This window comes from Theropithecus gelada, chromosome 10 (assembly GCF_003255815.1).
Source record: "Theropithecus gelada isolate Dixy chromosome 10, Tgel_1.0, whole genome shotgun sequence".
NCBI classification, from domain to species: domain Eukaryota; kingdom Metazoa; phylum Chordata; class Mammalia; order Primates; family Cercopithecidae; genus Theropithecus; species Theropithecus gelada.
In genome coordinates this window covers 36,547,138-36,562,621 of record NC_037678.1, presented here as the reverse complement: position 1 = coordinate 36,562,621, position 15,484 = coordinate 36,547,138, and the positions used below count along the sequence as shown (strand labels likewise).

The window sequence follows — 15,484 nt, the reverse complement described above, 5'->3', positions numbered from 1 at the left end:
TCCTCTCTCCATCTCTGCCTGCCTTCCCTCCCGCCTGGAACGGTCAGCATCCCCGGTTCTTGTGGGATCTGGGGTGTGCATGTAGCCGCCAGGTACTCCATGGTGACAGCGGGGAGGCTGCAGGGGCACGGGTGGGCGAGTGACGGTGGAGCGGAGGCACGGAGGAGGCAAGCCGCCGGAGGGAGAGCAGGCCTGGACGCTGCCCGGGCCCGGTGTTTCGCGGCATGGATGTCTCTACCCGGCAGCCCACTGCAGAACGCGGTGGCGGTGCTGGCGGTGGTGGTGGGGGTGGTGGTGGGGGTGGTGTGTGTGGGTGTGTGGGTGTGCGGGTGTGTGGGTGTGTGGTTGTGTGGCTGTGTTGGGGTGTGTGGCTGTGTTGGGGTGTGTGTGTGTGTGTGTGTGTGTGTGTGTGTGTGTGTTGGGAGTGGGGCGGAGGATCAAGCGGGGGTCGGGTGGTGGAAACGCATGAGAGCTCTGCCGGGGCTGCTCCCGGAGCCTACGCGGCTGCCCTCACACCCGCGCATGCGCAGTAGACGGCCCCCCTCCTGGAACCTGGGCCGGCTCTGGGATCCCCGGGATGCTCAGTTCTCCTCCGTGTTGAGTCCCTCGCCGCCGCCGCCGCCACCTCCACCGCCGCCGGGCCCAGACCCGGAAGGCAGGAATGCCAGGCTGGTCAGCCCGGAGGGAAAACAGGCCTCTCCACACCGAGCCAGGTGCTCACCGCGAAAGGGAGGCCACCGCCCGGCCCCCGACCCCGTCCCAACCCCGCGTCCCAAAGCTCCTCCAGCAGAGCCCGGTATTCCTCCTGGCTGAGGAGTAGCGGTTCCAGGAAAGCGGGCTCTCCCACGTCCTGCAGCTCCGTTGGGGCCTACGTTTCTAGGAAAGTTTGCGCCTGCTGCAGAAACTCGGGGGTCTCCAGGAGCTCATCCAGCAGGCTGGAGGGGAGCGCAGACGAGCGACCAGGCTCCTGGAGCGGCGGGGAGGGCGCCCGGATGGCTTGCATCTGCTCCTGCCGCGCGGAGGCCTCCGGGGGCGCGGGCCCCGGCCCGGAGGTGGAGCTGCCCCGACTTGGGGCTCCCACGCCGCCCTGGCGACCTGGGGCCCCTGGCCCCAGCCCCGCCACGGACTCCCCTGGGACGTGGCCGGCGCAAGCACACCCTGGCCCTGCGGCTCAGCTCAAGCGGGCTCAGGCTGTCCCACCGAGCAAGGGCCCGGCAGGCTGTGGTGGTGCTGCGGGTCCTGATTCCCCCGGCATTGGCTCGGGCGCGGAGGCCACCCCCGGGGAGTCTGAGGGTGGGAGAGCGCCCCTTCCGGAGTAGCCAGGGCAGCGTAAGAAAGATCCCAATCCCCCCCTGCCGGGGCAGGAGGGGACATCCCTGCTGCCTGCGCAGCCTGGCTGGGCTGGAGCGGGGCGACAGCCCCTGCTCCCTGGCTCACGAAAGCCCTCTGCGGGAGAGTCCACGGCGCGCAGGGCATGTGGGGTACGGGAAGCCCCGTTCCCCACGCCCCGGTGTGGGTGAAAGTGACCGGCGAGGGAGCGGGGGGACACCCGCCGGGGGCCGCGTTGCACAGGCCGCCTGCGTGCGCCGGTGCCCTGCCACCCTGGCCTGGGTGCCTGGCACTCCGGTTCTGAAACCAAATCTGAATCCGGGACTCCGGGAGGCCCGTCTCCCTAGCCAGTTCTTCCCGGGTGGCGATGCCTGGAAAGCGATCCTGCTGGGAGACACCGTGTAGGAAGCTCCTCTGAGACAGAGACAAGGGATTATTTGATTTCTTATCTCTAGTGTCTAGAACAATGTCCAGAACACAACAGATATTCCATATGCATAGTCACATCCTATGTATGTGTATTTCTTTGCCAGCAAGGACAAGGACTAGAGGTCCTAAGCTTTGTTTGTATGGTGAGTCAGTGCCCAAATGAGCAGTAGAATTTCAGCACAGTCACCTACACACTCACTTTGATGCTCTGACCCCTTATCCCAGCTAGTCAAAGTGTGATCTATGGTTTTACATGTTAAGGAGATCCACGGGTGAATCTTGTGACTGTCAAAGGAAGAGAAGCACTGCCCTCGAAATATAGAAAAGATGATCTAATTTGTCTAGGCAGGCTGGCTATTTATTTATTTTTTTTATTTTGTTGATGGGAAGATTCAAATTGACATACACAATCACCCCAGTAATGATTTCAGGTAGAAAACAAAGGTTTAGGCCGGGCGCGGTGGCTCAAGCCTGTAATCCCAGCACTTTGGGAGGCCGAGGCGGGTGGATCACGAGGTCAGGAGATCGAGACTATCCTGGCTAACATGGTGAAACCCCGTCTCTACTAAAAATACAAAAAAAACTAGCCGGGCGTGGTGGCGGGCGCCTGTAGTCTCAGCTACTTGGGAGGCTGAGGCAGGAGAATGGCGTGAACCCGGGAGGCGGAGCTTGCAGTGAGCCGAGATCACGCCACTGCACTCCAGCCTGGGAGCACAGCGAGACTCCGTCTCAAAAAAAAAAAAAAAAAAAAAAAAAAAAAAAAAAAAAAAAAAAAAAAGAAAACAAAGGTTTAGATATTAGATGTGCTTTACAATTACCACACCAGTCATTTTACTACAGCATCTAGTGGCACATTTCCAATAGATTTAGATGAAAATTTCTATCTCATGAGCCTTCTGTTAGTATTTTCAACATTGGATACTCAATAAATAGTGGCCAAATTGAATCTCTTACAGGCATCTCACTCGAACTACAGTCATACTTTCCAATAGACCCCATAAAAGTCATTGTTCTGGAGCAATCTAATATATATATCCACCTCTTTAGACACTTAGGTAAGTGTAATACTACAAGTTTTGTGTGTGTGTGTGTGTGTATTGTGTGTATGTGTGTGTATGTGTGTGTGTTGTGTGTGTATGTGTGTGTATTGTGTGTATGTGTGTGTGTATGTGTGTGTATTTCGTGTGTGTGTGTGTATTGTGTACCTTGTGGCCTCTTGCCCAGTTTCTGCAACATCTGAAGCTGATGCAAAAGTTTAAGGTAAATAACATCCAGCAATGTTAGAAATGTGGACTTTTATGTGCCCATCAGGAAAAAAAGATGAATGTTATTGTAGAGGACATTTTCATTCTGGAAAAAATGCATACTGTTTGAATATTACTTTCATGCTTTCCACAGATATTATACACATATATTATATTCCAAGGGTTATGTTTCAAAGTCATCAAAAGTAGAAAATGCATTTTGTATTTCTAGCTGAAAATAATAACAGTAATTAACCTACCTTTGGGGGAAATGTGATAAAAATATTAATGACCATCACAACTCATTAAAAGCATAAAATGTACAACGATTTAAACTACATGTTATTCATATGAATCTGTGTAGAAATATAGACACATTTGATAAATGCTGTTTAAAGTCTGAGTGCTTTGGTAAATGATTCAGTCATCTGTAGGTTGAAGGGATTACTTTTATCTGCCTTCACAGTGAGAATTAGATTTCTATTCTTTATAAAGCAGGTAATATAGATTTAGCATGGAGTAAATGTGTTCACTCCTTACTGTCGGAGTAACATATTCAGTTTTCCATCATAATCAGAGGTGTGTCAATCTCTGTTGAAGGCAGAATTAAAAACCCCTTCAACATTTTTACAATAATAGGTGAAAAACATATTAAAGTCACTTTTAAAATTTGAATTGACAATCCCATATAACAGGAAAGGGACCAAGAACATCTTAAATAAATACTTCACGATGGAAGTGATGTTTTAAGTGTAATTTCATCAAGGATAAATTTTTCCAAAAAGTCTTTTGACCTCACTAAGAATCTCATTAGTTTACTCTGGTAAATAGTTTCTAGTAAGATGAGAAAGACTTGATTTTTGAAAAACAATAAAAAATTTACATTGTTTAATCTAACGTTGTGATTTCGAAAGTGCCACTTGTGCCCTTGTGTTACGCATGTGTATTTATCGGCATTTTCTTGGCTCATTCAAACGCCAGTAAAATACTTTAATATCCAGGATCCTCAAAAACCGAATGAAGTTCTAAAGTGAGGATTGTATGTATGCTGTGAGGTGTGCGCAGATGTATGCATGTGATGTGTATGTATGGTGTGTGTGTGGTCTGCATGTGTAGTAAGTGCATAGGGTATATATATGTGTGTGTGGTGTGTATTGTGTCATGTGTGAATACTGTGGGTGGTGCGTGGTGTGTGTATGTGCTGTGTTTGTGGTGTATGTGTGTGTGGTGTGTATGTGTACTATGTGCGGTGTGGTGTGCGTGTGATGTGTCTGTGCAGTGTGTGTGGTGTATGTGGTGTGTGTTTGTTTTGTGTGTGTATGGTGCTATGTNCTTAGTCAGTCTAGTTAAAGGTTTTTCAGTTTTGTTGAATTTTTTCAGAGAACAAACTCGGTTTTGTTGATTTTTGATATTGTTTTTCTATTCTCTGTTTCACTTATTTCCACTGCTATCTTTATCATTTTTTATTTTGCTAGCTTTTCTTTGTTCCCTCTTTTCCCCTCTGTTTTTAGTTCATTAGGTATAAAGTTAAGTTGTTGATTTGATGTCTTATTTTTTTATAATCACTTGTAGCTATAAATTTTTCTCTTATGGTACTGTTTTTGACATATCTCTTAACTTTTGGTATTTCATATTTTAATTTGTCTCTAAATATTTTCTGTTTTCTCTTATGATTTTTTCTTTTATCCATCCTTGAGTGTTCAATACCTGTATTTTTAGACATAAAATGTGTAACCTACAGAATTTTCTTGATTTGTTACAATTTTATTTGTTGGAAGATTTATTTCAGAATTAAATGTGTGTATCAACATTTGTTATGTTCTCATAAATTTTGTAATATGTCCCGTCCAGCAGGATCATCAATGTAGGCCCTAGAAGAGGGAGTGGGAATTCGGGGGGACAAGAGACACGAGAAATGGAGACAAGACAATATCCTGATCAAGTCTCGTTTATTGGTGGCAGTGTAATGCCTTATATAGACCGGCAGGGGCGGAGGTTGGGCCAGGGCGATGATGGTGGCCCTGCGTGGGCGTGGCCAGGTACGTTTTGGTTTCTTTGGTCAGACGTCATGTTGCGCCTGCGCCGTAAGTTGATCATTTTCCCAGGCGCGGGAAAATGGGTGATGAAGAACCCGGAAGAGCGCCATTTTGTACTGGCGTATGAGATATCAGTACAGGGAAGAAGGTAAATCTAGGGAGGAGGTATAGAGTGGAAGCGTATAGAGCTCAGGTGTCAGTCGTCAGTTATAATCGCTATGGCCGGGCCACGCAGCTCCGGACAGGTCCCCCTTTTTTATTATTTCATGATGAGAGATAGCCCCTCAGGAACTGCGCCTGTCTTAGGTTGGGTCAACTCATCCCCACCTTTTAAGCCCGTCATGGGATTAGGCAGCAGCAAAGGTGGCCCTCCTGTCTTAGGCTCAATTGGGGATGGTGTCCTCTTACCCGTCATTGACTGTCCAGTTCAGCTCACAGGGGAGGTGGTCTTATAAGGGCAGATAAGACTCACCATGTTCAGACATCTCAAGGCGATGATAATGGACCTGTATAGGCTTGGCTTGGAAGGCCTCGATTTGTCGTCTGACAAATGCCATAAGCTTATTAAGGATTATAGGCCCAAGAGTGAGAAAGAGTAGAAGGGTAAGTAAAGGACCCAAAAATGGTAGGAGATAAGGGAGAAGTCCGTCGAGTCCAGTCCAAAGCGGATTGGCGGCCAGGTCTTTTCTGCGTTTTTCTAGCTCTTCTTGTAAGGTCTTTATTTTATCTCTGACGATCCCGGATTTGTTAGCATAAAAACAGCATCTTTCCTGTAGAGCCAAACAGATCCCTCCTTGTTCTGCTGTTAGTAAGTCTAGACCTCTTCTATTTTGGAGAACTACTTCAGCTAATGAGTCTACCTGATCTTGTAGATCTTGTATAGTACTGGATAAGGTTTGTACATCTGAAATTAATTGATTGGATAATTTAGTATATTGGGTTAGTGAGACTCCTAGGCCTGTAGCTCCTGTTGTAAATGCAGTGGTGATTCCCAGTCCAGCCAACAAGGGAATAAATTGTATGGCCCGTTTTGGTCTATATATAAAATGCTCAATAGCGGGGATGGGGATAGGTTCATCTCCAGGGATGATATCAATGTCGGGGAGAAGAGTGGCTAGAACACAAAGCCCTGTCCAATTTGTGGGTAGATAAGTATATGCCATGTTGTTTCCACAGAGGAAAACCGAGCCATTTATAGCACACAAGGGGCTGGTGACATTGATTATGGAGGTACAGTTGTTGAATACAACGTAGCCTAGATCGATTTCTTCAGTGCTATTGTAAGAGGGTGAAAAGAGGCAAGAAGAATTAGAAAACTTCATTGGTTGAACTAAGAGGGGAGAGATAATTGGACAGGAGTTATTGACCAAGGACTCACCCGAGTGATTGACATAGGATAATGAAAAGTTAGGTATAGCGAGAGGAGTAGGGGGACCCATTTTTAAACAAAGCCAACAATCGTGGGCAAGGCTTGTATTGGACATTTGGAGTAAGTTGTAAGTGGCATTAAGGATATCAAAAGTTTGAGCATCGATCATAAGGTTATCACTAACCTTAGGCAGGGCCAAAGGGTGATATTGAATTTCAGGATACAGGGCTTTATGAATTTCTTCTAGTTTTTTCTGAACAGTTTTAATTCTTGTGGTGTCTAATGGACCTCCCCCTTCAGAGATGTGGATAGGGGCTGTAGTGCTCCAGCAAACAGGCTGTCCTTTTTGGCCGTTACAAGGAGATTGTACAAGTTTATTGGTGGATCCTAATACTTGTACGTCACTGGTACCTCCAGTTTGTGTTTTTAGTAATGTAGCCGTATAGTATGTTTTATTGCCTGATTTGCATTGTTGATATGAGGTGTAGCAAGAACTATGTACAGAGGACTGGAAAGAACTACAGGGGCATTCTTGGAGCGGCCCGCTAGGGGAGGTATCTCTTGGGGTTGACTTACATTTCCATAGCTGGTTTGGCGTTAAGTAAGCTGTCTTGCCCGAGCAAGTCACTTGGAAGATTCTGTCTGACGGAGGTTCAGATACTTGTCCCCCGCTGCAGTCACAAGGCTGGCCGTGTTGCTTTCGTATTAGTTCTATTGCTTTACGAGGGTCATCAAAGCCTGCATAGACTGTCACTATGTTATATAAAATGATTATTTTCCAAAAGAATCTCATGTTGGGCTTCATTTTCTGAAAAACAAAAGGGAAGAAACTTCTCAGGGAGGATTGTTTTCCCTGGATTGACAATGGTTATGATTCATTTGTCTTACCAATCTTTCGGGCAGCCATCTGGCTGCATCATTTTTTTGTGAGAAAATACATACTGAGCCTCTTCCCCAAACTAAAACTGGGTCAGGGCCATGCCATGAATTATCGAGTGGATCTTTCCATTTAACCATTGCAAACTGTTTTTGAGATTCAGGATGCCAGAAACGGTCGGCAGCAGATTTTCCGTAACTGTCCAAATTTAAAAAATTAAGGATAAAGAGGGCATGATTAAGTATGTTTCTGGGGGTACCCTTCACGGGGTACCAGCTCCCCCCTTTTATTTTTTCGATAGTAGTTTTTAATGACAGATGGGCCCTTTCTACTATACCTTGTCCTTGGGGATTATAGGGAATGCCTGTGATATGTTTAATTTGTAGGGTGTTGCAGAATTGTAAGAAAGTTTTGGCTATGTAACCAGGACCGTTGTCTGTCTTAATTTGTTTGGGTATACCTAAGATGGAAAAGCAATGTAATAAATGAGTTATGACATGTTTGGTGGCCTCTCCTGTCTGGAGAGTTGCAATAATGAACCCACTATAGGTGTCTATGCATACATGAATATATTTTAGTTGGCCAAATTCTGAGTGATGTGTAACGTCCATTTGCCAAATTTCGTTGGGGATGAGTCCTCGAGGGTTAACTCCTAGATGAGGAACGGGTAAATAAGTTATGCAGTTGGCACATTGTTTAACTATTTGTCGGGCTTGTTCTCTAGTAATTTTAAACATAAGTCTTAAGGTCTGGGCATTTAAATGATGTAGGGCATGTGCTTTTTGTGCTTGTTGTAAATTGTCTGTAGTGACTGTGGCTATGGTTTTTGTTGCCATGTCAGCTGTTGAATTACCTTGTACTAAAGGTCCCTGTAATCCTGAATGTGCTCTAATATGTCCAAGGAAAAAGGGAGTAGTCCTTTTTTGAATAAGTTGTTGACATTGTAGAAATAGGTTAGCTGTGTCTGAAATATGTTTAATTTGCGGCACGGTCTCTAAGAGGGGTATTGAATGAGCCAGGTAGGCGCTGTCTGTGTAAATATTAAGTGGCTGACAAGGGAAAGCTGATAATGCTGCAATTATGGCTTGTAATTCGACTAGCTGAGCTGATGTATAAGTGGTTTGGAATTTGACAATTGTATTATTGTAGGTGTAAGCAGCGAGTCCTGTGGAAGATCCATCAGTGAAAATTAGTAATGCGTCATTGAGAGGTTCCTTACTGGTAATATGAGGAAATACAAACGCATGAAGTTTGCAAAATTGAATGAGTTTGTTAGGTGGGTAATGGTTGTCAATTGTGCCAGTGTAAGAAGCGCAAGCAATTGGCCAGGCTTCTGTATTTTGTAACAGCCAATGGATGTGTGATTGAGTGTAGGGCTGTATAATGGTAGAGGGTTCTATTCCAAAGTATTTTCTACTGTTTTCTCTTCCCAAGATAATTAGATCAGCTATGGCATCATAATAAGGCAACAAAACTTTTTTTGGGGAGGAGGGCAGGTGTACCCACATAATGGGATTGTTTTGCCAGAATAAACCAGTAGGGGTTATTGCTGTGTTAAAAATAATGAATATTAATGGCTGAGAATAATCAATACTGGTAACAAATTGTGTTGTAATGGCATCTTCTACCCGTTGGAGTGCCGTTAATGCTTCTTTAGAAATGGACCTGGGGGATTTTGGGTTAGAGTCTCCTTTCAATATATCGAAAAGAGGTTTTAACTCTCCTGTGGTAAGTTTTAGGTATGGTTGAAGCCAATTTATGTCTCCCAGTAATTTTTGGAAATCATTTAAAGTTTTTAGATGGTCACGGCGTATAACGGCCTTTTGATTAATGATTTTGGGTCCATTAATTTGAAAACCAAGATAGGTATATGGATTTTGTAGTTGTATTTTTTCTGGGGCTATTTGCAGTCCAGCTGTTGTCAACTCTTGTTTGAGTTGGGCAAAGCACTGTAAGACTTGTTCACCAATCTCTCCGGCTATTAAAATATCATCCATATAATGTATAATATACATTTGTGTCCATATTTTTCTGACTGGTTCTATAGCAGCGGCTACATATTTTTGACACAAGGTAGGACTATTGGCCATACCCTGAGGTAAGACTTTCCATTGGTAACGTTTCATTGGCTGCTTAAAATTTGTAGATGGAAGACTAAAGGCAAACCTTTTCTGATCAGCAGGATGAAGGGGGATTGTAAAGAAGCAATCTTTAAGGTCAATAATGATTTTAAAATATTTTTGAGGAATCGCAACTGGTGAGGGCAGTCCCGGTTGTAAGGCACCCATAAGGACCATAGTGATATTTACTGCTCTTAAATCTTGTAAGAGTCTCCATTTGCCAGACTTTTTCTTAATGACAAAGATAGGTGTATTCCAAGGGGAATTACTTTCTGTAATATGTCCTGCTAGCAGTTGTTCCTGCACTAACTGTTGGGCAGCACTTAGCTTATCATTAAGTAAAGGCCACTGATCAACCCAAACGGGCTCATCTGACTTCCAAGTAATAGGGTCAGCGCACTTTTGGGGTGCAGGTATGTCAGTGTCCTGAGCTAAAAATTTCCAAACCCTTTTTTATCAAGTTGTCCTGAGACTGGTATAGGCTGTGGAATACCATTTTCCTTTTTTCCAAGACCTTTACCAGGGGTGTATCCCTGAGTTAGCATTTGTGCAGTAACTATATCATTTGTGCTGCACATTATAATTTTCATTTGGGAGAGCAGGTCTCGTCCCCAAAGATTAACAGGTAAGTGAGGGATGATAAATGGCTTAATGAGGCCTGAATTGTTTTCTTTATCTGTCCATGTTAGGTATTTAGAACTTTGTTTAGGATTACTGCTTCGTCCAATCCCTCTCAGGTGAGTTAAAGTCTCTGTGGTAGGCCAATGAGAGGGCCAATCTTCTTGTTTAATGATGGTTACATCAGCCCCTTTGTCTATTAGCCCAGTAAATGCCTTACCATCTAACCATAAGGTTAGAGAGGGTTTTTGATTTGTAATTGGTTGCACCCAATATATATCTGACGATCCAAAACCTTTTGTATTCCTGTTAGAGTGTTGGATATTATTATCTGTTTTAACTAAGGGTAGCAAAACTAACTGTGCTATTCTAACCCCTTGAGGGACAGTAATAATGTTGTTAATAGCTCTTGCAGTGATTTTAATTTCTCCTTCATAATCATTATCGATAACTCCAGGGAGGACTTGTAAACCTTTCATGGTGACACTACTTCTTCCCAAGAGTAGCCCAAAAGTGTCAGGTGGTAAAGGCCCATATATTCCTGTATTTAAGGTTTGTGGTCCCATCTCAGGTGCTAATACTGTGTGGGAGGTGGAACTGAGGTCCAGTCCTGCACTTCCTGGGGTTGCTCTACTAAGTTTTGAAATGGATTGTTGCTGCTGGCTGGAACAAAGCTGACCGCCCCATATACTTGTTTTGGGGCCTGGGGCTGGCCCCTCACCCCATTTCCCTGCTGAGACGATAAAGGATTTCCTTGACTATCAATTTTAGATTTACATTCGTTGGCCCAGTGCCTTCCTCTTTTACACCTTGGGCAAAGGCCTGGAATTTTTGTTTCTGGATTTTTATTTTGATTTTCATGGCAATCTTTTGCAAAGTGTCCTTTTTTACCACATTTAAAGCACCCCCCTTTATCTTTACCTTTGTTATTGAGGAAGTCTCTTACTGTTTGACCGCTAAAGGCGGCGGCCATTGCTAGACCCTGTTGATATGAGGGCCCAATATCTGAACAAAGGCGAATATATCCTGTTAAATCTGTTTTCTTTCGATAAGGTCTGATTGCCGCTTGGCAGGCGGGGTTGGCATTTTCATATGCCAACTGTTTAACATAATCTACACCCGTTTCTGCATTTCCAAAAATTCTACCTGCCGTAGTCATGAGTCTGTGTACAAAATCTGAGAACGGCTCGTCGGGTCCTTGTTTGACTGCCGTGAGTGAGGCCCCTGGGTCTCCTTTAACAGGGAGTTTCCTCCAGGCTTTTGTAGCAGCTGCCTGGATTTGTGAAAACAAGCCAGGATCATATTGCATTTGGGCCTGAGTGTCTGCATAGTTACCTGAACCAGTTAACATATCAAAATCCCAGCCGTTTCCTGCCTGTTGGTTTCTTTTAGCTGTGTCCCTACAATTTTCAAAAAACTCTGACTTCCAAATTAAATGATCTCCCCCAGAGAGAACTGCCCTAACTAAGGTATTCCAATCTGTAGGGGTGAGCCAGTTATCGGCTACAGATTCCACTATTGCGAGAGTATATGGAGCAGTAGCCCCATATTGAGAAGCAGCAGTTTTTAACTCTTTTATGATAGTGAAATCAAACCCAGTATGATGTCTCCAAGCTTGTCCTTGCCCATCTGTGGTTTCAGTAACTGGGAAGATGTCTTTGGGGGAGGAGTCTTCTCTATGTCGGCTAGCAACTAACCCCCCTCTTGGAACATGCTGTCCAGGCTGCTGAGGTGGGCGCAGGGAACCCTCCATAACATCTGGGTTAGGTATCTTTTCATTTCCTGTTTTTAATTTTTGGAGCCTAATTATCAATGATTGATGCAACTCCTCAAGTTTAATTTGTTCTTCTAGTTGAGCAATTTTTTGTTTTAATTCTTCTTTGGGATCTACTACTGCCATAACAATGGGCGCAGAAGCCCCATTACGTGTCCCATTATAAGGGGGCGGGCGTGGAGTAAAGGGAGGCCAGTCAGGCTTATGATACATAGCCGCCTCTTCCTCTAAATCATCCCAATTTATGTCTGATTGATCAGGCTTATTAGTTTCTTCCTCTTTTTGAGGTGTTTGTAAAACCGGATATTTTTTCTGTTTGTTTTTGTGTAACATTTCTTTATCTGTTACAGAAGGAGACTTGACTTCCTCATCATCGCTCTCAAGGGAAATGAGATCCTCCTCCGTATCTTGCGGAGGCTTTGTGAGGTTAGAGCGGGAACTAACCTTTAGAATATGTTCTGTTTGAGCGACCGCGGCCATGACTTGTGGATCGACTTCCTTTTTATCTATCAAATCTTTAATGAGATTCCAATAAGAGAAGGCGGTCACAGGAATTTTTTCTGGCCCAAAAGTATTATAATAATCTTGAAAACAATCTCCTACTCTATGCCATCTTTTAATATCAATAGTTCCTTCCTGTGGGAACCAAGGGCAAGTGTCTTTTACAAAATCAAAAAATTTAAACAAATCATTACCTTTTACCTTTACTCCTCATATCTTTAAAGCCTCTTTTAATTGTCCTACATAGATTTGATGTTGACTTAATTCTTGTCCCATTTCGGACGCATCACTTACCTTCGATTCTGACGCGGCAGGTTCCCGCGGTGATCGGAGGAGTTTAGTTTCACCTTGACGGTCGACCGTTCTTTCACGTCCTCTTCCTCACGGAATCCCTCGTTTCCAGGTTCCACGTTGAGGCGCCACGTGTCCCATCCAGCAGGATCGTCAATGTAGGCCCTAGAAGAGGGAGTGGGAATTCGGGGGGACAAGAGACACGAGAAATGGAGACAAGACAATATCCTGATCAAGTCTCGTTTATTGGTGGCAGTGTAATGCCTTATATAGACCGGCAGGGGCGGAGGTTGGGCCAGGGCAATGATGGTGGCCCTGCGGTGGGCGTGGCCAGGTACGTTTTGGTTTCTTTGGTCAGACGTCATGTTGCGCCTGCACTGTAAGTTGATCATTTTCCCGGGCGCGGGAAAATGGGTGATGAAGAACCCGGAAGAGCGCCATTTTGTACTGGCGTATGAGATATCAGTACAGGGAAGAAGGTAAATCTAGGGAGGAGGTATAGAGTGGAAGTGTATAGAGCTCAGGCGTCAGTCGTCAGTTATAATCACTATGGCCGGGCCACGCAGCTCCGGACAGTAATACATGGAGATTCCTGATCCGCATATGTAAACCTCTACATGAAAATTATTTTGAATGATGTCACTTGTGAGGGACTGTGTGAGTGGAGCCTCAGAATGACGTCACTTGGCTCCCTGGATTCAGCCCCCTTCCTAGGGGAATGCATGGATGTATCTCCCGCTTTGCTGGAATTCTCCGGGCAGAGTACGCAAAACTCCTGGGTTTCCAGCATGCCCCAGTGAGCCAGCGAGCTCTCCGTGGAGACTCCACACAGCTCTGTCTGCAGACCCAGGCCATGGGGGCTGGGCTCATGAGGGGACCTCCTGGTCAGATCCTCCTTGGATCTGCAGGTTGCCAAGATCCGTGGGAGAAGCGTGGTTTCCCGGGCAGAGTCGCACAATCACCGCCTCCCTTGGCTGCGAGTGGGGGCTTCCCTAGCTGGTGCCCACCTGGGTGGGCCATCGTCCCACTTGCTTTTCCTCACACCCTGTGGGTCGAGCTGTCCGCCTAGTCAGTCCCAGTGCAAGAACCTGGATACCTCAATTGAAGGTGCAGAATTCACTCGCAGTTGTCACTGCTCTCCGTGAGAGCCACGGGCCACAGCTGCTTCTAATCGGCCAGCCTGGCCCCATCTAAAGTACGATTTCTTAATACATGAGATGTTTTAAATACATAACAATAATGATATTTATTGCAAATAATGTTTTGTCTCAATGTGATATAAAAATTTATAATAAATTCTTTTTTGGTTACCACAAAACTATCTGGAAATGTGATGTCTGCCATTTATCAAATTTTTGCAGAGTTAATAGAACTTTACCTGAAGGGAGGCTGGCAATATGCATCACGATGTCAAGCACTGCCAGTGAAGTTGTGGAGTTTGACGTGGTCCTTACATCTTGTTACTGGAATTATAAATTGGTACAAACTTTATCAATTGTGATTAAACAATATATACCAAAATTATAACTGGAAATACTGTCTGATTCAGCAATTTCATTTCCAGAAATTTACCCTACAGACATACTCATGATGCCTGGAATTATATCTGAATGGGAGAAAGTATTATACCACCTTTTTNGTAGCAGAATGCCCACTGTCCCCACTTCACCACACTCTACTCTCTCCATCCAGCACTAGCTGCAGCCAGGCTGTCTCACAGTCCAGAATGCTAGCCAGAGAGCAAGTTTTCTGCAGTGCCCTGGCTGGGGCCCACAGATAAGGATGGGCAAGGCTGGGGCCGGCAGGCAAGGACAGCCAAGCAGTGCTCCAGAAGCCAGCAGATGCCATCAATCAGTTTTACATCCGCCAGGCACTGAGAATCTCTGGACGCCAGAAGGGTTCTCTGTTGCCAGAGCTGAACTCTCATGTGAAGACTTCAGAAGGCCCTGAAATGTGGGCAGGTTTCCATCATTGCCTGTCTGTGGTCACAAGGACACAGATTCTTTTAATGGCTGGTGAGATGTCCAGGACACTCGGGGCTCTGGAAAGCCCCTTTTCAATTTCAGGCCTCAGCTGAGCTCTCCATTTACCTCAGGCCAGGCAGTGCACATTATGGGGGACATTGCTGGATGCTGGGATGAGGATGGCACTTGGCATGTGAGCTAGGATTGGGTGCCCACCACTGTCTTCCCCAGCCAGGGAGTGACCAGTAAGCATCTCTGGTTTCTGTCCCCTTACCAGCCTCCTCTGCTACGATTGCATTTCTGGCAGGCAGTGGATCAGGGAAGCACCAGCAGTTGAGGACCATGTGGAGAACCACTACTGGCCAAGCATTCTCAACCTGACAGCAGAACAGGAGTACAGCAGAGCTGAGGTGAACTTGGCAGAGAACTTTGAGACCATGAAGGCAGCCAACACTTCCAAGTCATCACAACCTGCTTCTCCCATAGATTTATTGTAGACCAACTCAGCTATCTCCATGTCAACAAGAAATGGTCCTCACTCTGAGCCATCACCCTTGGATTTAGATCATGGGGCTGTCCTGTCTTTAGTATGGAACAGAGAAGCTTTAATTTCTACAAAAAAGGTAAGGTTTTGGGCCACAGCCTTGTTAAAACAAACAAACATGAGCACAGTGGTCTACATATGGAATATCTGGGGCCTAAACAACCTGCTACTTGGAAGTATAATCATTGTCCTTTTGTTTGTTTCTTTAGCCTGGTAGGACAATATCAGAGATTTCCTTGGTCGTAGAGAATATAAAACATAGTTTGAACAAAAGCAGCAATAAAGTTACAAATTATTTTTTGGTGTATTTGCTTAAGTATAAGATAGCTGATCTTGGCTTTATCATGTAAGATTAGTTTGCTTAGTTTTCATTACGTTTGCTAAACTT

The 15,484-nt window shown here is 45.1% G+C and overlaps 1 pseudogene; it reads right to left on the bottom strand.

Annotated features, from left to right (window-relative positions):
- Positions 1-581: 581 nt before the first annotated feature.
- LOC112632430 overlaps positions 582-15,484 on the bottom strand; it is a 70,840-nt pseudogene continuing 55,937 nt past the window's right edge.